At 35.6% G+C, this 26,766-nt stretch overlaps 1 long non-coding RNA gene across 2 annotated transcripts in view; it reads left to right on the plus strand.

Annotated features, from left to right (window-relative positions):
• Positions 1-26,766, plus strand: part of LOC136851598 (uncharacterized) — a 226,683-nt gene that overhangs the window by 191,074 nt on the left and 8,843 nt on the right. The window contains exons 1-3 of one of the 2 annotated variants that reach the window (XR_010856922.1): positions 15,451-15,761; positions 23,616-24,472; positions 25,785-25,865. This is a non-coding gene — a long non-coding RNA (uncharacterized lncRNA). Of the gene's footprint in view, positions 1-15,450; positions 15,762-23,615; positions 24,473-25,784; positions 25,866-26,766 lie in introns of those variants that run through there. The other variant, XR_010856921.1, reaches the window with a different exon arrangement.

Raw genomic sequence — 26,766 nt, forward strand, 5'->3', positions numbered from 1 at the left:
CGGCCAATTATGGTCGATATTGCTTTAAAAACACTCGCATAATAATTGGTAACAGTGCATGGAATTGCGCGATTTATCAAATTCAACTTATTCTCCTAACGCCGTTAATTTAGTATAACCACCGCTTACTCAGTTAATGGAATAGAATGGAAAATAAACTTTAGGCCAAAGGCCAAACGCTATGACCTATGAGGTTATTCAGTTACGAAGGGGAAACTGAGAGTAAAAAGGGCTTTAAGGGTGTAACAGGAGGAAAACTTGGGAGTTGAACTACGAAACAGTTGTTAGGAGAGAGTGGAAAGTAAGATGAAGAGGCTAAGAATATTTGCAAACGAGGTGTGATAAGCTCCGACGATTTGCTTATTCTTAGATTTTATGCAAGTGAGCGAAACTCGTTTGATTTTCATCAACACGGTATTCATCAACATATTCTTTGTTGTTTATGAAGTAGACAGAAAGGGCTGTAAATCATCCAAAAAGGACCAGAAACACTGACAGAATAATGACATGGAAATAAGAAGAACCCCCTTTGACGATCTAAACATAGATAATAATCCGGGAAATAATATAACCGAATGATTGCGTCAGGTGTTTTAAACATCATAGCTAAGAGAGGAAACTGAATCAATTTTTCAAAGGAAATTGATCAACTTATCAATGGTTTTAGAATAACAGGCATTCGATCTACGGCAAAATACACTTTTCTGAAAGTTACTTGAAGTGATAATGTCATTAGCGAGTGTGTTATTTTAATGTTACGCTACTTTCATTGCAATCCAGTGCGACGGGAAATTAACTAGACACGTAACTGTGCATTTGCAAGTGCAGTGAAAAGGAAAATGGAAAATGTTAATGAAACAGCTTTACTTCCCCTTTAAGTCTAATTTCCTAGAGAGGGTCACTGGAATAGGGGACTGGGTAACGATTCCGGTTTCCCATTAACGAGATGCCTAAAGTTTTACTTTCTTTTTCCTTCCATGTTTTTTAATGAATCTTATATTATATATATATAATATATATATATATATATATATATATATATATCGTTAAACATATATCTATATATATATATATATAATATATATATATATATATATATATATATCTATATATATATATATATATATATATATATATATATATATATATATATATATATATATATATATATATACACACACACACACACACACACATATATATATATATATATATATATATATATATATATATATATATATATATATAGATACAATGTATATTTTTTTTTATTTCAACGGAGGTTGAATTACTGCCATGGCGTGTTTGAAATCTCAGATCTCGAAATGGTTTGAAAACATTTGACGCTGACATTGAATTGTACATTTTCCCGAAACTTCTACTGAATTATTGTTAATAAAATACGAAAAACTCAAATTGGGATCTGATATCTTTTTATAGTTACTTTGGCATGCATCTACGGTAACTCAAATACTGTAGGTGTAACGCAGATAACCTATTTGTCTATTGAAGTTAATTAGAAAGACGCATTTTTCACTACTTACATAAAGGAACTGCGGAACTTCTGCTTAGCAGAAGTCATTTGCACCCATCTTTTTGCTCCTTGGATTAATAATAATCATAATAATACAAGAATAGTAATCTACCCATTGCCAGTTAGCTTCAAGTGGAAAAGTATGAAAAGGGAGTTTTAATTAAAACTTTTCAAACAAGCTGCAAGAGTTGAACCTCTCTTTCAAAAAGATAAAATGAACGGACGTGTTTCGGCATTTTTTGTTGGGAACTCTGTAACTTCGTAAATAAGATAAAATCCTAGCGATTATATAAAGAAAGTTCTATTTCATGTAGTCTTACGGTGTAATTGGAAACGGCTCTGTGGCTCTGTGGTAACGTTTATCTAATGCGATTTTCCTCTCACAATAGTTTGCCAGTAAGTCTGATTACTGCTGATTGACTGTGAAGGGGGTCTCCGCTTTTTCAAAACCATGGCACATTAAATACTTGTCGCATATCTTTTCATTCGTTACGTATATTCGTGTACAAGGGTTAAAGAAAATGAAAGCACGACAAAAAGCCTGAAAAGAAGAACGATTTTTCTAAAACATTTCCACGTGTATAGAGTGAAGAAATAGCTTCAGGTTCGCTTAATATTTCTATAAACCTTTAATCCTTAAAAAAAAAAAAACGAAGGGATGTTTTCTAGTAACGATGAAAATTTGATGTCCGCACTCTATTTTTATATAATTTTAACAAACCTTCTTAATCTCTCCCTGTGCACAGCTAAGTTTTAGTTATAAGACACATATCTGTCCGTATGATATTACCCTCGCTATTTTAGCAATGATTTCAGCAACATTATCATAGACGTTCAATCTTCATTTGCAATGAAGGACTGTCATCAATAGAGTTAAAACACCCATTGACCGTCTCTCCTCCGCCTTCTCAGAGATGACAGAGGCCTCTACAGCTACGAGAGGCTCTCGAGAGAGTTCTTTCTCCAAACTGGATCGCTGTAATGAGACTTGAGAGATTTGTTGTGGACTGAAGGACTGGGAGACAACAAAAGGGGAAGTTAAGGGAGAAGGGTTTATTTGGTTAAAGAGTATTTTCTACGAATTCTCGTTCCCCCTTTCCTTTAAGGGTATTTCTTTGAAAATTGTTGTAGGGATTACCTAAACAGTTATTTCAAAATCATGACGGTATCTGTATGAGAAAACGGATACGCACACATGCACATACAGTATATATATATATATATATATATATATATATATATATATATATATATATATATATATATATATATATATATATATATATATATATATATATATATATATATATATATATATATATATATATATATATATATATATATATATATATATATATATATATATATATATATATATATATATATATATATATATATATATATATATATATATATATATACAGTATATATATATATATATATAACACCTTTCTACAACTAACCTAGTTCCTCGTTGGACGGGTCGGTATAGTTCTCGGCTGGCACTCTGCTGGGCCCGCGTTCGAGTCTCCTGCCGGCCAATGAAGAATTAGAGGAATTTATTTCTGGTGATAGAAATTCATTTCTCGCTATAATGTAGTTCGGATTCCACAATAAGTTGTAGGTCCTATTGCTAGGTAACCAGTTGGTTCTTAGCCACGTAAAATAAATCTAATCCTTCGGGCCAGCCCTAGGAGAGGTTAATCAGCTCAGTGGTCTGGTTAAACTAAGGTATACTTAACTTTACAACTAACCTTTGCAAAATAAATTTCCTTGCTTAAATGGAGTAATTTAAATAGTATCATGAACTATCGTGTTCCAATTAGATACATGCATTCTATGTAGCTAATGCTTTTAATTATGTCATTGTTTCATTCATCTTGCCTACACGCGTAACTAATATAATTCAGATAAAAAACACGAACAGTAATCATATACAGAGAGATACAGTGTTGTCAAAAGACAGACGCAATGCAAAAAGATTGATCTCGTTAACTACATTTTAGTTTAGTAATGTTACGAATTTTTCTGTGTAGAATGTCTGCAAATATAAATCGTATGAAATTCATTAGATAATAAGAGTCAAAAATTAATAAATAAAACAAATTCATTCCAGTTCTTTTTTGGATCCAAAAAGAGACTGATTACAATGCCGCGTATAAATCTCCAGAGGGTCCGCTATGGTCAAGACTGATTAAGTTATTTTTTTCTGCAATTGGATATTAGGTAGATAGTGATTTGGATTCACGTCCGGAAACGTTGTAGATGTTTATCAATGAGTAAAGGATTATATTTTAGGACTCTAGTAATCTTGCAAAGAGAACGTTATCTTCTTTGAATTTAAGCTATAACTGATTTCCCTCTAATTGTTGTAAATATCATCAGCCCTATCCTTACTATCATCGTGAATATGAAAACATTCTCGTCCATTTTCACAACGAATGAACTGACGACTCACACAGTAAACTGTCATTTATAGCTGTAAATAGCCAGTCAGTCTTCTTTCACCTTCATTTGTGCAAACCTCAAATACTCGTACTTTCTAGCTTCCACGTGATGGTTGACCTCATTCTTTTCAAAGATGGTTTTCTGATCATAATCAACACTTCGCTTTTGGCAGTGGCGAAGAAGATAGAGGAGACTTTTGTCCCTCCAACATCGCAAGAAAAGCAAATAAAAACACAAAGCATTGTCTTGGAGTTCTCTTGTTTTATTTTTTTTTCTCGGGCAATAGAGAACATTCTTTATATTCCAATACTGACAACATGTAAAAGAAAACCTCGGCGCAGGATATCTTGGATGGGAATATACGATCACACACTGATTTTCGCAGCACAGGGAAGACAGTAACAGGGAAATCTATGATTGCATCAACTGGGGACCACATTTTGAGATGTTTGTGTATTGTTCGAGGCCCATTCTCATGCAAGTTATTTCTTTTTTTTTTGTATTGGAGAATTAGTAGTTAGGAACAATTCTAAAAGACTAAGTCAGGTATAGCACTACTGCAAAGTACTGAACATTTTTACGAAAACAATTAGCTACCTGAAACAAGGTGCTTGATAAGCAGACATAAATTACATAATCTCATGCCTGTTTCTTCAGATCTCTCAAGGAATCTCTAATCTTTAAATGAACTTTTTCATATTAATCATTTGATTAAGCCAACTTCCTTATTCAACTACACTCGCACAATCCTAGATATACCATGCAGGCATAATCTTAGTAAACAGTTATTCGTGCAACTTTCTTAATAAAACTAAATTATTCTCTTAAGTTTTTCCACTTTCTTATCCTTAGTTTTTTTTTTATTCAAACGTATAATGATTACTGTCATCAATTCTTCGAGTTATCTCACTGTTGTAGACATGTCAATGAAAACTTGTTTCCGCTGCGCACTTATATACATAAACACAATTCAAAAGACGCTAGTAATTCATAACTGCAAAGTGTTTAGTCGTAATAAGTTTTGAAGGTTTTATAAAGGTATAGAGATGAAGGGATAGCGTAGCTGAGATCCTAAGAAGTTAAGCGCATTGTTGTATAAGTAACTAAATAACAAGGAGAAAAAAAGTGAATTTCAGAAGGGAGGACCGGCATATATTAAAGAAACGATCTCTATTGCGAAGGGGTCCATGTTTACCTCATTATGTAAATTTCCTTCTATAGATGCTGCCTTATCTCTCCTACGGGGGCACAAGGAGGAAAACCCCCCCCCTTTTTGCTGATTTCTTGTTGTTTTAGAAATAAATTCTGAAAGCGAAATATGTATCACATGAATTAACATTAAGAGACATATAAAACAATGAAATAGCATTTACTACGAAATAGGTTGGAAATGTTAATTTTAAATGGCAGTATTACAGAACGGATAATAAAATGAGGTTAAATTAATATATTTAACCTGTTTTTAAGTAAAGGTACCAAAGGAAAGCGTAGAAATACTGAGTTATTAAAAAAAAAGAGGAATCCAAAAACGAATCGTAAGGTTACAAAGGGTCATGATAAAGGAACAGCGCTCAGGAAAAAACAGTCCGTATCAACTTGAGGTAAACTCATTTAAATTATTCAAATTAGGTTGTATGGTTAGCTACTGAAGCAGAAGAGAGAGAGAGAGAGAGAGAGAGAGAGAGAGAGAGAGAGAGAGAGAGAGAGAGAGAGAGAGAGAATATTGTAAAGAAATGCCAAAAATTTTTCTTGGCATCTTACATATAACTCAAAGCGACTATTCATACATTTTGTATTGATAAGTTCATTTTAACTGAAATTCAAGATAATTTTCTGTTTACGTCTATGTTTTCTTCTTTAGACTTTTACTCAAAGGCGCTATGAACTCTCGCACTAAAATTTCAGTTTGTAAGTGTATTCTTATAAAATCTTGATTTTATGGCAGAAAAATTTGGTCGTTTGTCATAAATCACTTCTTTTTTATTCCAAGGCATATTGTGTGAGCATGTCTTATTTAAATTTGAAAAATATCCTCGGAATTGAAAAATAACTGCGTTGGAATGGAAACAGTTCACCCTTTTTCATAGTTCTTTATACTTCCTAACCCCATTTTATTTAAAAAGTTGACAAATATTTATGAAGGACTACAATAATTATAAAGAGTTGGAGGCAAGTACTTCATCTCCCATGAGTTTGAGATTCCTGTGATGTTATAGTGATAGGTGTTGTCATAATGACATCTGGCGCCTTGAATCTATCCTGTTCTTACCCTTTAAAATTATCTAACATATTATCAGTATCACTGTATATTCACGTTTAGCAACGTATTGACTACTGCTTAGTATCGTACCTCAACTATTACAGAAGTTAAAAAATACAAAATTTATTATCTATCAAGAAAAAGTATTTAAGTAAAAACCGATAAAAAAAAAATTCCGTAGCTGCACTTCCCAGCTACCAACAATGGCCTAAAGCTTTCGAACAGTTAAGAACGTCATCAGCAAAGTGGTTTTGTGGACACCACTTCATCTTCATATTTGATTTGCAAGTATAAGTAATTTTTACTTCCCGTCGTCATGGCAACTGCACAGATAACGGGTCTGCAGGTAATTGACTTGACGCGCAACCAGTTCAACAACAGCAAATGAATTTAGAATGAAAAATGAAAATTAATTCAACTGCCAACACTGAAGTTTTCGATAATTAAATTTCCCGACGAGGTCGTTACCTCCGAGCGTGATGTTTCTAATTACTTTAAATATTTTAATATAATTTTAACGCTTTTTGAAATTAGTATTCGACAGAAGATTTTATTTCTCTTCATCTTATCCTGGAAATAACGGAGAGACCTCTGATCATTATCTATAATCGAGAAAAGGTAAGAAATAAAACAAATTATGCTTGACGATGCATACGATTTATGACAGTAGTTACATGATTATATGATCGGTGAAGTTAGTAAAGCTGTATGTATGTGGAACACCAATTCGACCAAATTTGTCTGCCTCTCCATCTTTTGTCTGTTTGCCTTTTGTTCATCGTTCATAATCTTTTTTGGTCCTTTCACCCGTTCGATATTTAGATATATCCATGTAGTTGTTTATATGCATTTACTGCACATATATTAGGGAATGCAAAAAAAAAGAAGAAGAAGTATGGATTAAGCATCCAACAACATACTGAATTGTTAGTGAAAACTGGCGTTACGCTGGCGTGGTCATCCTTATTAAGCTCTTTCGATAAAATGGAAAAATAAAATCAGGGATGCGATTTTTGGCGATTGTTCTGTGTATTGATGCACATAAAAATAGCAAAGCCGAAATGATTAATCCTAATAATGACTGTACCGACTTCTGTCCTATGTCAGTGATTAACTGCATCCTGAGATACATTGATTTAATGTATGTACTTGAGCCTTTGATGGAAGTAATCCATTGTTCGATGCCTCGTATTTGCAGTGACTACCAAGCTTTTAATTTCTAAATGCGTGTTAATGGGTTCATTTTAATGCCGCTTACAAGATCAAGTCCTAATCAAGGCTGTGTCACGCGTTGCTAATCTCTCTTAAGTCCTCGAACCTAACTTTCGCTGGAGGTGCGAACGCGTTCGTCTGACATTCAGCGCAAAATGCAATTTCCGCCTCAGAAGCATCGGCAAAAATTTTGGCGCAGGATCATTAAGGGTACAATAAAGATTCTTCTGAGAGCGTTAGTTAAGTTCTTGATAATAGTTCGTCCAAGGGCTTCAATTATGGGTTTGATAAGGGCTCTTCTACGGGACTTAGTTAAAGGTCTTGAGAATTGATAAGTGTTTTACTCAGTACCTTATTTATGGATTGATAAGGACTCTCCTTAGGGCCTTATTCAAGGGCTTAATGAGGGCTCTGGTAAGTCTTAATTAAGGGTAATTCTGAAGACTTACTTTAAGAGCTTGGTAAGGGCTGTTCTAAGAGGTTTGATACGGGTTCTTCGAAAAGTCTCAGTTAAAGGTTGATAAGGCCACTAATAAGCAATTGATAACCGTTTGATAAAAGGGCTTCTAAAGGCCTTAATTGATGTTATTATAAGGGCTTAATTGACTTTTAATAAGGTTCCGCAAATGGTTGTAATTAAAGGTTTCATGAGGGTTGTTCTCAGTTTCTTAATTAACTGACTTACATGACAGTCTTCCTCAGGGCCTTAATCAAGGGCTCGATAAAGGATTTTCTAGTAAACTTAATTTAGGGCTATTCGAAAGAATTTTTTTAAGGGCTTGAGCAGGGCTCTTGTAAGAGGTTTGATAAGAATTCTTCAAAACGTCTCAGTTAAAGGTGAGAAGGTCTCACTAAGCAAATGATAAGGGTTTGAGAAAAGTTCTTTTAGGGGCCTGAATTGAGGTTATTATAAGAGTTCTCTAAAGGGCTTTGCTGAAGCTTTGATATTCTGAAAACGATTCTGAAATTTCAATTACGTCAAAACGTTTTCTGTTATGATATATATTGTCTTTTAGTACCTATTACCAAATTTTTCTAAGTTTATGCCCAAAAAACTGGACAGTAGTTCTTCATGTTTTTAATTAATTCCCTTTTCTGCCGTATACTTAATTTGCTTGGACACATCATAATAGGTTTCATTTTATTTCATGCTATTTTTCAATAAAATACTTGATCACTAAAGGTTGAATGTAAAGATAAAGGCAAATCCCACGAAGGAAAAATTTTCCTTATATATATGTATATGTATATGTATATGTATATGTATATGTATATGTATATGTATATGTATATGTATATGTATAACCACAGGTGAAGAAATAACATACTGGGTGTAGGTCCTGACCGGTATGTTATTTCTTCACCTGTAGTTTTAATTAACATATAAACCACATGTTGTGATTGTAATTATATATATGTACTGTATATGTATAGATAGATTGCCAGATAGATAGAGAGACAACCTAAGAAGCGTATGAAAAACGATGCGCCCCCTTCACTGAACCAGTTTTTTTTTTAAGTAGTGTTTTTGAGATCCAGCGGCCGAAACTTCCTAAATAAATAGAAAGCTCTCTTGGGTGTTATCTTGGCGGCCTGCGTAGTCTCGCTAACTTTTTCTGGAAATCAACCGGGATTTTCTCTGTTCAAGTTTTCAATGTTTCTGGCCAGGAAAACGAAGTGGAAAGGTCCGAGTTTTTGGGTGATCAGTCTCTCTTGGCTTCGTGGAAGAAAGTTTGTTTGACGAAACAGGGATTGCTGTACTTTTCCTTCATTAACTGTTACCAGGAAGACGGTGCGGTAAATATAGATATAGTTTCGACGTTACATACGGTACTATTAATAATTTTTCATGCACATAATTGTATATTTATGTTACCAATCCTTTCGTGTTAAGTTTAAAAATGATGCGGACCTTTCTTAGTACTAAAGATATTGAAACCTTCATGACTCATATCAAAGACAGGACGCCTGTTCTTGTAAACTTTTAAGTTATTTATATTGATTGATAATGAATAATTTTTTCATTATTAACCGTATAATCATGCATGCACACTATTCCAAATGAATACCTAAAATTATTTTAATTAAATCCAATCAAAATAAAAAAAATCACTAATGAGTTTTTCTGCCAATCACGATTATTTTAGTGATATCGATTGCAGTTCTTTACTATCAACCACAAAACAATGACTGTATTTAACACAGACTTTGTTTTGTGGATGACAGCAAAGAACTGAAACCGATATCACTGAAGCAATTGTTATTGGTAGAAAGAACTTATTTGCGAAAGGCTTATTCGCCCATATCTTCAAGCATTTTTTTTATTAATTTAGTGTTCTATCATTTTACTTTAATTATTGGATATTTGACATGATAACGCAGCACATGAAAATAGATTAGAAAAGTTGGATTTACGGTATGTATTACTGTTATATATCAGTCAGTTATAATCAAGGTAGTCTTCAATGATACCAGAATGAAAATAGGGTCTTCAATGACATGCGAAGAAAAACAGACATCAATCATTGAGCACCGGGCCCTGCGCAAAGGACGAATCAAATATAGTTATTTGGCCCCTTGTTCATTTATCGCAAATTCACATGAATATATTTGAAGTTTGATATTTAGTCAGAAATGATATACTTTGTCCTATAGTTAATATAACTGAAACGGCTTTAAAAGTTAAAAAATAAAATTTAGTCCCCGTGAAATTGGAAGCAAAAATCAAAATCTTTTTCCCCTTCTCTCAGGAGGCTGCAAATCCTCTCGTCTGTCAAGTAGGCTGACGTTTTCAGAGCACGAACTTCTCTCTCTCTCTCTCTCTCTCTCTCTCTCTCTCTCTCTCTCTCTCTCTCTCTCTCTCTCTCTCTCTCATAGATTGGGTGTTGTTGCTGTTATCGTTGGAGATTAACCTGGCCTTATGCCAGCACGGGTTCTTGTTTACAAAGCAGCCCATAGGGGTCGTTTGACGATAGTAGTTAAAAAATAGTCATGAATAAAAATGAGTATGTTAATGGTAGGAAACTGAAAAATGGTCAGATGAAATGAAATGTTCAACAGTTAGGATTGAAACTACTTTGACACCTCGGGTGCCTGTTAGTGGGAGAAAAAGAATGAGAGTAGCGAGTACAAAAATGAAATCTTTATAGAGCGAGACAAAGCGGGAAAAGTGAAAAAGTCTACGGAATTATCGCGCCACATTTAGCTTACAGGCAAACGTCACAAAAGTGAAAGCGTCTATCTTTCAGGAGTATGGACCACTGGAGGAAAAGGAAAGATATTTAGCGGAAGAAAATGGTGGTTTTTTCGCCTGGACTGAAGAGAAGACGTTTATGTCTCTCGAGCAGATATGTGTGCTGTCAGTATACTTATTGGCACTTCGCCTGTGTTTACCGACTCGTCTAGGTCACAACTGGGCGACCTACACCACCTGAATTTCGGACCGCAGGAGGACGAATAACTGGAAACGATCCCTAAAACCCAGCATGCCTCCGTCAACCTAGGCAGAGAATTAGACACCTAGTTAGTTAAAAACTTCTGTGGCTCCCACCTACGGTGGAGAGAGAGGAGAGAGAATTTTCTTTCAATTTTGTCTTCCTTTTTTGTTTTTTTACCAACACTATTAGTTTTGTATTTCTTTACTCGTGTTTTCCCATATGAACTTCCATAACGATACTGTCAATTTTGATTTCTTTTATATTTTATCTAAATGTGTTGTTATGAACATTTGTCCAGCATAATTTGTTGCTCATTTAATAATCTATTTGTAGTTTTTCCGAATTATTGAATTGATTTTTCAAATCATGGATAAACGAAGAAAGAAGACTCGCATTTTTTGTATTCCTAGCTTTATTTTACAAAGATCTTTGAAAGGTCATAGTTCTTAAAGTAGGAGAATGAATGCAATAAATGCAATAAACAAGCAGTTATAAATACTTATAAAGATACATGGCAGTTAAGCCAACAAATACAATTGTAACATTCAGTTTAACAAATCATACATTTAAAGTTATCGTAGCATATATATATATATATATATATATATATATATATATATATATATATATATATATATATATATATATATATATATATATATATATATATATATGTATGTATGTATGTATGTATGTATGTATGTATGTATGTATATATATAATACCTTTCAAGTGAACTATTTACAAGTTTCAAATCATTTACGTTCGTTTCAAAACTTCATTGTCCTTTCCGGCGATGCTTATATGTAAAAATCGTTTCTTATCCTTCCAGTTACTATGTATTGCAGCATATATCATTAGGTATTAGGGTTTGCGTTCACTCTATCTGTTTACATCCTTCCCAAAGAAAATAACTAATCAGACTCTTTAATAAACTTGCCTTTTTGTTTTTAAGTTCATAATAAAAACTGATAAATTATGAGGTGTCATAGTCCAAACCAAAATAGACGTAAGGAGATTTGCATTTTATTTTTGTTTATATTTGAGAAAAATTTAAGTATACCTTAGTTTAACCAGACCACTGAGCCGATTAACAGCTCTCCTAGGGCTGGCCCGAAGGATTAGATTTATTTTACGTGGCTAAGAACCAACTGGTTACCTGGCAACGGGACCTACAGCTTATTGTGAATCCGAACCACATTATAGCGAGAAATAAATTTCTATCACCAGAAATAAATTCCTCTTATTCTTCATTGGCCGGTCGGAGATTCGAACGCAGGGCCAGCAGAGTGCTAGCTGAGAACGGAACCCAGCCGAATGAGGAACTTATATTGAAGAAATATTTCTAGCACACTAGCACACATCAAGTGAAAGTTGCAACCAGTGAAATGAATAACTGAGGCATCTAGACCAGATGGTAATTACATTGCCTGTCAGTCTCCTATTCAGCATATTATTGAAGCACTTGCCGCACGACGGATGTACATTATTTTTCAATTACAGGTCTTTCAGTTGAACACAGCAACGTTTTTGACTTATAAATGTGCTATTCAGGCCTGAAATATTAACAGAGCAGAGAGCCGAGTAGGAAGATGAGCTGTTTAGTATTTCAGACGGGTAGAATTTCAAATGAAGACAAACACAAATAGCCAGTTACATATAGACAGCGAGCTGGATGCCCATACACTGTACAGACATTCATAAATAGAAGGGCGTAACAACCGAGATTAACATTGTTCTTGCATGTGTCCAGATTTTTTTTTTAGTCATAAATGCAACTGATCTTGCGAATTGGATTTCCACTTTGTTGAATTTGTGACTCTGTTTCTTTCAGAAGGTTTGTTTTTGTTGGCATGGCAAAATGGATGTTACTTTCTTTTCAAAACGGGAAACCTTTGTCGAGCTTCTTTTGATCCTTTGGGCAAAGTTGTTTGTTTTCAATTTCTGTCGCCTGCGAGACCGTTGTTAAGGATTCAGTCCAAACAGCACAAAACGGCAACATAATTTTTGCGAGACATTTTAATTTAAAAGATTTTATTGAATAAAATTAGAGTATGTATTTCTATATCCAGGTTCTACTGTCATGTGATATTCAGTAACTGACCTGTCTGTGCATAAAGGCTTTCTAACTTCCAAATTTAATGTAGATTCCTGTAAAACAAAAGCATTTTACATTTCAACAGGAAAAAGACTATAATAATCAACAAGTAAGATATATCATTTTTAAATACCCTGTATTATACAGGAAGGATATGCTCGCTATATAATTGACACTGAAGATTAAGTGGCATCGGTCGAACAGAAATAGCAAGATACGTATTTGAAGCCATTTCACCATCAATTCGAAAAGTTGGTATAGCACTTAACCACCACGACTTTAGACTCATTCAATTATATTATTTATGAAGGTGTATTCTGTTGAATAAGAGTGAACCCTTTTAAAAGAAAGCTTTTTTCGATATATACTACTATTTCCAGAGAAAAATAAATGAGTAGGATATGAACGACTAAATACACAAATGAATATTCTTAACTAAATGTATTGTATATTTCACGTTATATCAAATCAAGATACTACACATTTCAAGATCGATAAGGGTGATTAAGTAAATATCCTATGTTTTCGTAAAATTGTTAATGACTGAAACCCATTAAGACACTTTACTCCTAGATTCTCAATTGCTAATCGCTACTGAGTATGTGAAGAATGAGGGACGCCAGAAAAGTCAAACAAGTACTTTTGAGTTGAAAGTTCAATTAGGTAATTATCTGGGTTGGTGAGTTGACTCGAAAGTTCAATTAGGTAATTATCCAGGTTGGTGAGTTGACTCAGAATATGGATTTAACATCTGGCGTAGTTTCTGTCTTCTGCAAATGCTGCTCTTTCCTTAACTGGGAAAGGCAATTAAAAAAAAAGCACATGACCCTATCTCATTAATCAACTATTTATCTAAACATTCGCTAGAACGAAACGTGTCTTTTTTATGTTTGCCTTAGTTGACACGGTAACATGCGCCAAACTGTAACTCCTTGGAGGACGCTAAGTGGTGATAATATTGCTTTGCTGTGTTAAAGGGAAATAATCCATCTTAAATGTCAAGCCGGTTGACTACTCCGTTTTCTTAAAGAAAAATGGTCAATTACCGCATTGTTTGGAATGGTAAACCTCAGAGAGAGAGAGAGAGAGAGAGAGAGAGAGAGAGAGAGAGAGAGAGAGAGAGAGAGAGAGAGAGAGAGAGAAAGTCAATCAAACAGAGTATGTATACGTGTTTGGCTGCAAAGGAAAGATCGATAGATAAATAACAAATACACACACACACACACACACACACACACACACACACACACACACACATATATATATATATATATATATATATATATATATATATATATATATATATATATATACACACACACACACACACTTAGGTTACTTAAAGTAAGTGATCATTATTCTCCAAAACAAGGGCTTGTAAATCACGGACGCGTTAGTAACTGTGTGTGGCCACTGCTGTGTCATAATTCCTCTTTCGGTATTGAATCGCGTCAGTGATTTACAAGCCCTTGTTTTGGAGAATATTGATCACTTACTTTAATTACCATTACGCGGAAAGGACTTCTCTGCGTCACTTAATCCGCTGCAAGAGTACGCACAATTACCTTGGTCAGGATTCGATTTAATAGCTTTTTGAGGTTGGAATGCAAATGGCAGTAATTTATATTCAGCCATCAAGAGGGAAATAAGTTGGTTTCAACTATGCTGTACACGTCCCATTAGAATTCGGGTTCCCTTCTTAAAATCGAAATCAACACATCTACATCATGATAGTCCAGTGCTGTTAGTTATCAATATTTGTTATTATTAATCAATATAATCAAGGTACTTTATTTCTGCTCGTAAATCGTCCGTGAGTTTTAATTTCTCTAAAATTTAGGGAAATTTGACGTTATACTCAGAAAGGAAGTGAATTCCTCAATTAGCAAGGAATCACGAGAATAACCTTCGTAAGGCCGTCAGTGCACCTCATGCGGAGCACTGCAGTCATTGCTTAACGTTCTTTGCGGGGTCCCTTCGGCCCCTAGCTGCAATCCCTTCATTCCTGTTACTGTACCTCCATTCATATTCTCTTTCTTCCATCTAGCTTCCTTCACCCCTCTCCTAACAATTGTTTCATGGTGCAACTGCAAAAAGGTTTTCCTCCTGTTACACCTTTTAAACCTTTTTACTCTCAGTTTCCTTTTCAGCCCTGAATGACCTCATCATAGGTCCCAGTGCTTGACCTTTGTCCTGAATTTTATATTCCATTCCGTTCACGACAGTAAGAGCTCAAGGAATCTGTAGCTACTGACGTTATAGTCTTGGTCTGTGTCCTGTGATACAGTTTTGTAAGTTTAAGGTGACCTTACGCCAGCGCAGTAATCTCCCTCGTGTGTGCAACCCGTAAGTTATCAGAGCTCACCCTGTCTCCTGTACAGTAATGAGCACGATCTAGTTTTTCTCTCTCTCTCTCTCTCTCTTCCTCTAGTAAGCGTAAATTTTCATTTGCATACTTACATGCTCATAAACTATTCATATACATGTTAGGTATAGAAGGAGATTGGTCCCCACAGAAATATCTTCTGAAAATTGGGTCTCATTCCACCAGCCAATGGGAGATCGTTTGCGAAGACGCTTTGCCTAAAGTCAAAACTCTCAGCCAATGAAAGGGGGCGACAGAAACTTTGGTTACGGTGCAGGCCTCTGATTGGCCAAAACAATTCCTGTCCTGACATCGGGAAGGCTCAGTGGAGTTGTAAACACAAAGGTGGAAGGGTCTCTTTAAACAAGAGCTTAGGAAATGTACAAAAAGACTCTATTAAGAACAAGGTATTTCAAGACAGTTTTTCTTGCGTTTTTCCGGGATAATCTTGGCTTTGTAGACGTTGTAAGTTCGAATAACCATTGGTAATCTTAAAAATGCCTAACAAAGGGGTTCTGTGGCCACGGAATTTAGAATTTTGGAACTTTTCCATGATTTTCATAGAATGTGTAGTCGTTTGAAGCTGAAAGACGATTGTATAGTTTTCAAAAATTGACTTTGCAAATTTCTGGCAATTCTGAGTTTCTTGAAAGTATCTTTCTTAGGGTCCATGACGGAACGTTTATCGTGATTGTACTAGGCGTTGAAGGGTATAAGAGCTCTGATGTGGAATTCTTGGCTCTTTAAACCAATGCAGACCATCTCTGACAGCCCTTTTCGATCTCAGCTAAGGTGGCCAAGAGCCAACTATCTCGATTTATTGCGGAATAAACCCCAAAATTGAAAACTATTATAGGTGCAATTTAAAACAACGATCTCAGAATAAAATAAGATTCAAGTGAAGGAAGTCGATTAGCTATACTTGAGATAACAGGGCCATTAAATATCACCTTTGATGTCTTGTAATCCATGAAAAATTAAGGTTGATTTACTGTTTCTCTGTTAAGGGTGACTGACAAATTAAGCCTCCAAGTACTTGCTGAATAAGCATCACGAATTCGTAAATTAATAAATCTATTCTATAAATAATGTAACAATTACTTGAGCACCTGCTGAGTATTCAGTACGAATCTGCAACATACTGTTTGAATTTGGGGAACAACCGTGATCGCAGGCGAATTGCTTGCTTACCGAGTGGCAAACGACGGCTTATAGTGAGGCCTAACTTTTATTTCTTATATAACTTAAATATATGGCTATTAATCCGGGTTCTAGGTAGTTGTAAACTGAATAATTAAATTTTTTGTATTAATATTATGATGGTTTTCAAATACGGTCATCAAAAGCACAAAAGGACACTTATAATTTGTGTCGATTCTTGCACCAATTTCTCTGTGGGTAGGATTCATGGATGCTATGTGGCGCACGTGAAAGACAGGCTTTAATTGCATTCGTACAGCTCTCTATTTTTTATCAGAAATGAAGAAGAAGCTTTCCAGTTAGTCTTTCATCACCCGTTTGAGAGTTTGACAGCTCGAAGACTCTACCACGCTCGCCTGTTATTTCATTAGCAGGGGAGTTTGAGGAAAAATCCTGGGTAATTCTATATATTAGCTCCGCGCCTGTTTTTACCTTTTCAGCTGGTTTTTTCTACACTTTAGGGGTCCTGTTGTCGGTCAAATGGAATGTCCCTTCGCCGTGTTTAGTACTGGGCCGGGGGTGGTTGGGTACCCATACGTTAACAAGTTATTGCACTTGCCGGACGGGATATGAACCGTTCGAAACAGACGTACCCGTGCTCTGTCTTGTGAAGATCGCGTATGGAAACCCCTTGTTGGATGGACTTCGGGGGTTAATTACAGAATAATTAGACTCTAGCGCTAATAATGAAAGGTAAATTCATAATTAGCAACCAAAAAACTGTAGAAAAAGTCAAGTTATAGTGCCGTCGGCGACGCGGAGCTACCCTATAGTTCTACCAAATCGGGGATTCCTTCCGTTAGGATTTATTTAATGTTCCTCTCTCTCTCTCTCTCTCTCTCTCTCTCTCTCTCTCTCTCTCTCTCTCTCTCTCTCTCTCTCTCTCTAACTAAAACCTCCGAGAATTTGCAAGGACGCTTCGAGCTGTCAAAACAAAGTTCGGTTTGTCAAAATTTCGAACTTTGTTTTGACACAATATATGGTCTTGTGTGTTTTTCAATTTCATTTTATTCGTCCATATATCATAAAAACACAATCTGAATTTAACTAACGTAAGTCCACCTGCCAACAAAGCTCACCTCCGTAGTTTCTTAGTGACTTAACTGGTAATCGGAAGTGCTAGTCTCTTTCGAGTCAGTCATCTGTCTTGCTTGAGACGAGGCGGTCGTTTGAGTGGTAAACCTCTGAAACTTAAAAAAAAATATGTATTTTTTTCGTGGTATTTTCATCGTAAGTGTTTCTGGGTAGCAAAGGTATTTGTTTTTTATTACATTTCCTTACGTATTGGCAGAGTTGGTGTCCAAGTGTTTAAATAGGGAGATTTAAAGTCTTGCAACAACTGGGTATCTGCCAAATTGCTTTGGGATAATTACTGAAGGTACTCATGACAAATAAAGGTGAATGAAAATTTGATTTATGTATTATATTTATCACTATTATGTAAGTAAATATAGTGATTGGAATATTATTGTACGAAGACGTTCACGAAGGAAGTAAGACAATAGGTTTATAACTGAAGCCAGATCGAAAGGACAGCATACTGCTTGTGTTGACTGTGTATATGTAAAATACGTGTTTTAAGCATTATTACATTAACTTGTAGTCCACATAGGCCTACAGGGTTGAGTGCTACCTTAGAACGTGGGAAAATGAAAGCATTTTTGTTCTTCTGCTATTACGAGCAAGCTAGGAGTAACAACATTACTCGGCGAAATTAATTGTTAGAATTTTATGTCGGGCTCTAAAATTTTTTTGTATTCCGTGACTTTGTACTTTTAATATTTATACTAAGAATTTTGTCTTATGGATACCATATACTTACAAGGAATATTCTGTGACCATTGGTATATAAATTGAATTTGAAACCAAACTACAAGTGTGACTGTGTCCAGGTAAGGAAAGGTATTTATTGAAATCGGTCGTAACACCTTTGCATCTATTCTCTAGCCATCGACGGTGAATTGAATTGGTAATCCTCCGCTTGGGATAATGTGATTTAATCAAGTGAATCTTGTGTCTACCATGATCTAAAGTTCGTATGGTAACTGATATTAAGCAAGAACTCCCCATATTTCTTAGCAGCTCAAAATGACAACACCTTGACTGCCGGTGCCAAATAAGCTCTTGTGTATAGTTTTTGATAATGAGCAAGAGATAACTCTGTGGTAATGAGCAAGAGATAACTCTGTGGTAATGAGCATAGAAGTATATTTTGCGAATATTATTATAGTTAAACGTTTATCAGGATAAAATATTGTGGAATTTTGCCATGGATGGTCAAAAGGAAGGTCCGTTGCTAATGTTGATATATATATATGTAAATTTGTTTAAGTATCCTTATAGTACACTGTGATAAGTGTACTGTAATTCTTGAAGTGTTGTGTTTATGCCTGCAGGGGATGGGGGCCCATTGTTTGTAGAAGAATATGTAATATTAAAACGAGTTTTTATCAATCATGGTTACATACATGTCAGGTAAGGTAATCAGACTTCGGCACTCCACAGAAAAGTGCTCCCATTTTACAGCTAACTTCTCAACTGGAAAATATAGGCTCTTTATTATCTCTCTCTCTCTCTCTCTCTCTCTCTCTCTCTCTCTCTCTCTCTCTCTCTCTCTCTCTCTCTTTACAAGAATTACTGCAATCTCTCTCTCTCTCTGTCTCTCTTTCTCAAGAATTACTGCAATCTCTCTCTCTCTCTCTCTCTCTCTCTCTCTCTCTCTCTCTCTCTCTACTCTCTCTCTCTCTGTTTACAATAATTACAGCAATCTCTCTCTCTCTCTCTCTACAATCTCTCTCTCTCTCTCTCTCTCTCTCTCTTACAAGAATTACTGCAATCTCTCTCTCTCTCTCTCTCTCTCTCTCTCTCTCTCTCTCTCTCTCTCTCTCTCTCTCTTTACAAGAATTACTGCAATCTCTCTCTCTCTCTCTTTACAAGAATTACTGCAATCTCTCTCTCTCTCTCTTTACAAGAATTACTGCAATCTCTCTCTCTCTCTCTCTCTCTCTCTTTCTTACAAGAATTACTGCAATCTCTCTCTCTCTCTCTCTTTACAAGAATTACTGCAATCTCTCTCTCTCTCTCTCTCTCTCTCTCTCTCTCTCTCTGTTTACAATAATTACTGCAATCTCTCTCTCTCTCTCTCTCTCTCTCTTTACTCTCTCTCTCTCTCTCTCTCTCTCTGTCTTTTTACAAGAATTACTGCAATCTCTCTCTCTCTCTCTCTCTCTCTCTCTCTCTCTCTCTCTCTCTCTCTCTCTCTCACACACACACACACACACACACACACACACACAAAACAAGAATTACCGTAATTTTGCGGACAGGATTTGTTGTACAGTAAGTTCCAAAAGTGGAGCTACAAATTTCAAAATTGATCGTACTTCTTTAGAAACTCGTGGGGTTTCCAGTTAGTATATTTTATTCCAATTATTGTCATCCTCTTTATCTGATAATAAGTATCAGTGATTAACTGTAGAACCACAGAAGGCATTTCCCCAGTGAATGGTCAATGTTAGTTCAATAATTGTTTACTAAAAGAAAGAAAAAAAAAAGAATTCCCCCCCCCAAAAATGAATTTCCCCGTAGAAACATCTGCGGCTCTCAATGTGTGATATCGAGTGTTCACCATTGACTGGCAGCAGGAACCGAGTTGCATAAGCATTGGCCTAATGTGATTTGTAAATTAACTTTCTCCTTTATAGCTTTTTATGATTTCTTTTGATAAAGCACAAAGAAGTTCAGCATCTGATTGAATGAAATATAAATAAGACACAAGTTGGTGTAAAAAAACGAAATCCAAGTTATATGCGCGTTTAGCATGGCTACATTGTTAGTCCTATTTCAAAAATCAAGGAAATATATTTTCCAGCTTATTTAATAAATTGAGTTGTTTGGATATCTAGATGGTTGTAAACATGATTTTCCATTAATTAGGTTTCATTATCAAGTCAGGGGAAACGAGGAAGTCTAGGCCTAAGTTAAGTCAGGGGAAGTGGAGAAGTCTAGACCTAAGTCAAGTCAGGAAAGTGAGGAAGTCTAGGCCTAAGTCAAGTCAGGGGAAGTGAGGAAGTCTGGGCTTAAGCCAAGTCAGAGGAAATGACGAAGTCTAGGCCTAAGCCAAGGCAGGGAAAGTGAGGAAGTCTAGACCTAAGCCAAGCCAGGGGAAGTAAGGAAGTCTAGGCTTAAGTCAAGTCAGGGGAAGTGAGGAAGTCTACTCCAAAGTCAAGTCCGGGGAAGTGAAGTCTAGGCCTAAGCCAAGGCAGAGGAAGTGAGGAAGTCAGACAGATGAATTTTCAGTTGTTTTCGGTCAGCCCTGGTGGATCTTAGACTTGAATGATTTGGGAACACTTATTATTTGGAGAAGCCCTCTGTATTTGTAACGGCTCTGTATTTGTAACGGAAAACCTGGTTGCAATCAAGTTTACCCTTTCAATAGTGGTTACTTTCTGTCAGTTATTGCAAACATAATGGAGGGAACTAATTTACCTGTTTATTCAATATTACTGGCTGGCGATGGGGGTATTGGGTCAAAAGTTCTCCCCAACCCTAGTAGGACACGGCTGGTGATTCATAGGTTGGGTAGATAATGTTACGTTTGTGTCTTGGGTCGAAACCGAAGCCAAAGCTGAAGTGGAGTCCGAATGGTCGGGTCCTAAAAGTTAAAATCTGAACTACCAACCACACCCAACTTCTCTGTTGAATCTAGATGCATTCATGATTGATTGTTTCATGTTACGGAGATTTTCCCCTTATATTCTATTGATACTTGCATGGTTTTATGCATCTTCGCCAAAATAATAGATAATACACTATGATATGATATTAAATATTTGTTTCCACATTGCTCGAAATATACAACGGTAATGTTGGTAATCCTGTGTTGAACGAAAATTTCAAATTGTTTCGTTTCTGCAGTTTGAGGTAATTACTGTACTTTGAAATAATTACTATTACCGTAATTTTTTCTTATGATTGTTATAAATATCATAGATTTGATATTTGTGCATCATATGTTAGCTTTATTTTGCTAGATGGAGCTTTCAATGTAAAAAAAAAAGTTTTTCAGCTACGTGTTGTAGTTGCCAGTTAGTGAATTTCTAACGAAATCCTCTGAAATTTGTAGTTTCACTTTTGGAACTTACTGTACGCAGCTGGTGGGTTAAGCTATGTTTTTGGATAAGTGGTTTTCACTGTATCAGTCAAAAATCGTTTACTTTTCAGCTGGAATTATGGCCGATGCTGACTGCTTATAAGGCCTTTCGAAGTCTGGCATTCAGTGGACTCTTTGCGTTAGTTTTAAGGACGTGGGATGATATAGTTTCTGTAATCGTTTATGCATAGTTAGCCAGACATTCCAGTCATCTTTAGGCTCGATTACGAAAGTCAAAAAACGTGTGTCACCTATAAAACACATTCTAGTCGTGAACATATTAGACATATCTACTCGAAAGCTCGCGGTTCAAAGGGACAATAGGCTCATTGCACATAAAAACACATTCTAAGCGTTTCAGCTATTTTCGAATGTATTGAGATAATACCTTTTCTCTCATTACGTCTCAAAATATTAATGAGTTTATAACGATGCTTGGGAGCGGAAAAGTATAATTTGACATTAGAAGAAAACGGAGGGACGTCTATGTACAGTCAGAAGCGTTTTCTCACACCTGAAGAATGGTTAACAATTCTATATACAAATTACGAAGAGATTTCTAATACATATGGTTAGAAAACTTGCAATGCCTTACATACATTAGTAATTACAGTTCTGACAAGGACATAAAGTATCTTCTGAAAAATGCATAAAAGATCGCTTGAATCAGGAGTGCTGGATCTGTTTCCTGAGAGTCTCTGTGCACCATGTAGATTTTCGTTTTGAAGTGAGGATGGCCTGAGGGTCACGGCGACGGCTCTGGACCTCACAAGTTAGTGATGGAATCTCGGATGATTCGTAAATGCAGCCTGGCTAATATCTTGCTATTCCTTCAGTTTCTTGCAGAACACTTTTTTTTTTTTTTTTGTTAATCTTAGCTATTTTGTTTACTGATGAGGAACTGTACTTCGGAGATATTTACAGTGACAGTTACTGTAGGAGGGAGTGTTTTGTGCGAGCTACACCTTTCGTTACCTGTAGGCGTCCTTATCCGTAATCTTACCACTGGAGGCGGTATGATAACATGTAAACGGTCTACGCATTTATTTGGCACATCGGGCGCACTCAGATGCTCGAAGAATCGTAAGGGTGTTACATAATGATGTTCAAATCTATATTATCTTAACACTCAGACAACGAGATAGAGTCTTAGTAAACGTACCTTTCAATTAGAATACCAGAGCCTAAGCTATGAGCTATGATAAAATATCGTTCACGGCAGTTCATTTTCCGATGGAAGGAGCATTATTATCCTTTGACTAAGATGAGAATGTAGGTTTACTTCGGAAAATAATGAATGCCATAAAATGAGGACATTCAGATGCAGAATAAACTTTTAGTACAGGTGTAGAGTGGCTCTCGGAAGTGTTTCCAATTCAGTTACAGCCCCAAGTACTGCTAGGGACAAAAGATAGTACTTAATTTTATTACAAGAGTAAGTCAAATGACTAATACAGGTGTTATTTCAGTCCAAGCAAACTTATAGATGTCGGAATTCATGGTAAAGGATGGTTGGCAAATACATATACATTTTGAGAAAAACTATGGTATTTCTAACAAAGTGCTTGGACATGTTTTGCCCAGTTTAGGTATAAGTATCAGAGCTGAGTCAAGGCGATTATACTTTAAGAGGTTATTAGATGGTTAATACAGTCTTGGTACGTGTTAAGAGGAAGTAATGTCCTTACAGGGAGAGTTTAGTCACACTATAGTTTTGAGACCCCAAACTGGTTTCTAGCATGTATCATGTTACACTTTTCAAAACTTTTCATGTCAATTTTCGTTTCAGCACTGAATGATCTCATAGGTCCCAGCGCTAAGCCTTTGGCCTAAACTCTATATTCTATTCTAGTCTATTAAAACTTATTTTCCTAATAGGTAATTAATGAATATAATTTTTTGCTTACAGAAGAGTTTTCACTTCAAGACTCTTTTAGATTCAAGTCGTTCAATACATCTATAAAGACAATTCGATACAACTCACGGGTTTTTTATAAGATCTGTCCATTAATTAGTTACTGAGTAAAGCAGAAAAGACTTAAAAGATTTTATTACTGACGCAAAATCCGAATACAGCATTTAATAAAGCACTAAACCCAACCCCCTATCAGAGAACTAAGAAATGCCCCCTATAAAGCGAAAGCTGCTACGCGGTCTAGTATTGCAAATAATCAGTATTAGTGAGACACTCGTCTCTGGAGTAAACATTCTCGTCAGTCAATTTTTAGAAACCGCTTGGCTAAGCGTGTGTAGTACCGTTTTTGTGGTAAATTAGTATCGAGAATCAATAAGCAAATTGATTATAGCCTTAGAAATTTAGATTTGCGAAATTAACACGTTGCTACATTAGAATCCGGAAATTAAGAGTGAAGAAAATAAAAACAAAATTAAAAAGTAGTTTTCTTATAAAACGTAAAACATTCTAGGTATCTGAATTATGTAAACTTCGATTTAGTTGTATGAAATAAATGTTTGTATACGTGTCGGTAAGTGCCTATAAATATAACGATGTTGCGTTTTTTTTATAAAAAAAATAACTAACTCGTAGATATTTGAAGTGACCAGTTTTAGCATTAAAACTGTTTGTGTGGTAACGAACTGGGCTGTATCAAATCGACTTTATAGATGTATCAAAACGACTTCAGTCTGTACCAACACGACGAAAGAGGCACTAGGAACCACTTCAATATCAGTATAAGTTAACTGACGTCGAGGTAGAATGCTAATTGACATTCACGACAGAGCAATAGTCGACGAGTGAACTCGGTAAGTTTACCTTTTGTTTTTATCTAATAAAAAAAAAAATTCAAAAACCATTAATCTGTCCGTAATTCAAAGGTCCACACGGGTGCAAACTTTCAGTGGAAAATGCACAGACAATTTTTGCTATAAACACTGACCTTACTGAAAGTTTTATGTACAGTTATCATGTAAAAGTACGAACCTAGAGAAAGGAACAGATTACTAAAGTTACGCAGGACGGAAGTCTAAATTTTTTTACCAGAAGTGTCACATTAAATTATACAGAACGTGAATAAGATCAGGAACTGCATTCTTTAGATATATATCGAACATATAGTCTCGGCGTCGGTGACCCTGGAAGTTGTGACGCCAGATAACCCTCAATTAATCAATCACTCAATCGAACATATAGTCTGTACACTAATGCTACATTGATCCTGTAAGACAATCGGCTCCACTTAACATTTGCACAGGACTATATTCATGATAAACATTACGCCATTTTGAATATTTGCACAGTACTATATTCATAATAAACCTTACGCCAATCTTGATCAGATTCTGGTTTGATATCAAATGTTAGTTTGTTGTGTTGAATATATTTTGTACAGATGTTCTTCGTATGCGTCTGATTTGTTCAGAATACCTATCTTTCTGTTAACAAAGCGAAGTCGTCTTATGTGGACCTAACAGAAGCTCCACTGGGTTATGGAGGTAATAATTAACTGTTGTTATCGTGAAGGTGTCTTTACTGACATTGTTTGCCCGATAAACCAGAAAAAAACTCCCAGCATCACAGAAACTTAATGCTCTTTCTCAGTATACAAATTGGCTAAAGGGTTTATTCCATATTGATTCACCTTTGATACCGTTGTTGCACGCTACAACCCAACCCCCTTATCGGACAGCCATTAGTCAAGTTCACTTATTTTTTTAGACAATTCTTCCCTGACTAATCCCACCTTTTGACTTGTTTGTGCGCTATCTTTGCTTTTCACTCGTACTGTACTGTACACCCAGCAAACTCGACTCTTCCAGATAAGGAATCAAGCTTAGGTAAATATATACGCAACACTGCTTCTCAGATATAAGAGAGCGGAGGTTTTAGAGGGCCAGGATAACTTTTGACGGCAGACAGTATTGGGAATAATGCAGGTTCTAAATATTCCAAAAACGACAGGCACTTTGGTCTAGGTCTATCAGTTCACTGCATAGATGTACTGCATTATTTATCGAGATTTTAGCTTACAAACTCTACACTAGGTCCCATCTTTCTGTTAGGGATAGGGTTAAATGGAACTACCAATGAACTAATAATGAATCTCTTCTTTCTTAGGTCTCTGGGCGTTTTGGGTGACTGATCACGTCTGATGTACAAGAAAACAGTTTCAAGTTCCGATTTTTTAACTCCTGAAAGGTAAGGAAGTGTTTTTCACTTATTTACCTGCTTAATCAATGCTAAAAGAAGCATATGGCACTTGTACAATGTATCAGAAAATTGCGATGTACAAACAAATATTGTTCATATTTGGTTCACTCATCAATTTCTTAGGAAAATGGAGGATAATGTGTCTATGATAACGCTTAAAGACTTCACACCGTAAAGGGCATTGATTTGTTGCGTGAATCCTTTAAGCTTAAGCTTTCATGGATGATGGGGAAATCATTTGTCACTTTTAATTTAGATATTTCAGTCAAATGTCGGTTTTCTCAAAAGATTTTCTGAAGTAAAAGTATAAGGCGGAATATCTTTTTAATCCCAAGTGATGTTGATCTTTTGATGTATGGATCTAATAACTAAATTGGAAAGAGTGAATGCAATACACAGTTTTGTTGAAGACTTGATAGGTCTATGTTACTCTTCGTGTAAGTTTGTAGAAGTCTGATTTATTTCTAACTTTTTTGTTACAATTGACGTTTGGAGTAACAATCTTTTGCACGACAGTACAAAAATTGTGCTAAGAACAATTACTTATTAGGGCTTTCGATAAGTGTGACATCAACTGAAGTGTTTGACAACACTGCATTCAAAAAGTAATTTTCATGGAATGCTGTGTTGGGGAAGGAGCTAGGCTTGCTTGATTTAGAAGAACTGAGCAGAGCCCTTGCAAATGACATTCCAGGCTGACTTTTCTAGCATGTATGAACGTTGATTAGTTACTTGCAATTAAGTATATCAGTTTGACAGTATAGTTTGTACTGAAAAATTTTCCCCATTTTAAATGGTGTCACATTCTACACTACACTGCCTAAAGTCAGAAGGTATATAGAAGAACTGCATTTTACTAACTAGGGGAAGGTTTAAGCTTTATCATTCC

Source organism: Macrobrachium rosenbergii, chromosome 23, assembly GCF_040412425.1.
Source record: "Macrobrachium rosenbergii isolate ZJJX-2024 chromosome 23, ASM4041242v1, whole genome shotgun sequence".
Classification (NCBI taxonomy): Eukaryota; Metazoa; Arthropoda; class Malacostraca; order Decapoda; family Palaemonidae; genus Macrobrachium; species Macrobrachium rosenbergii.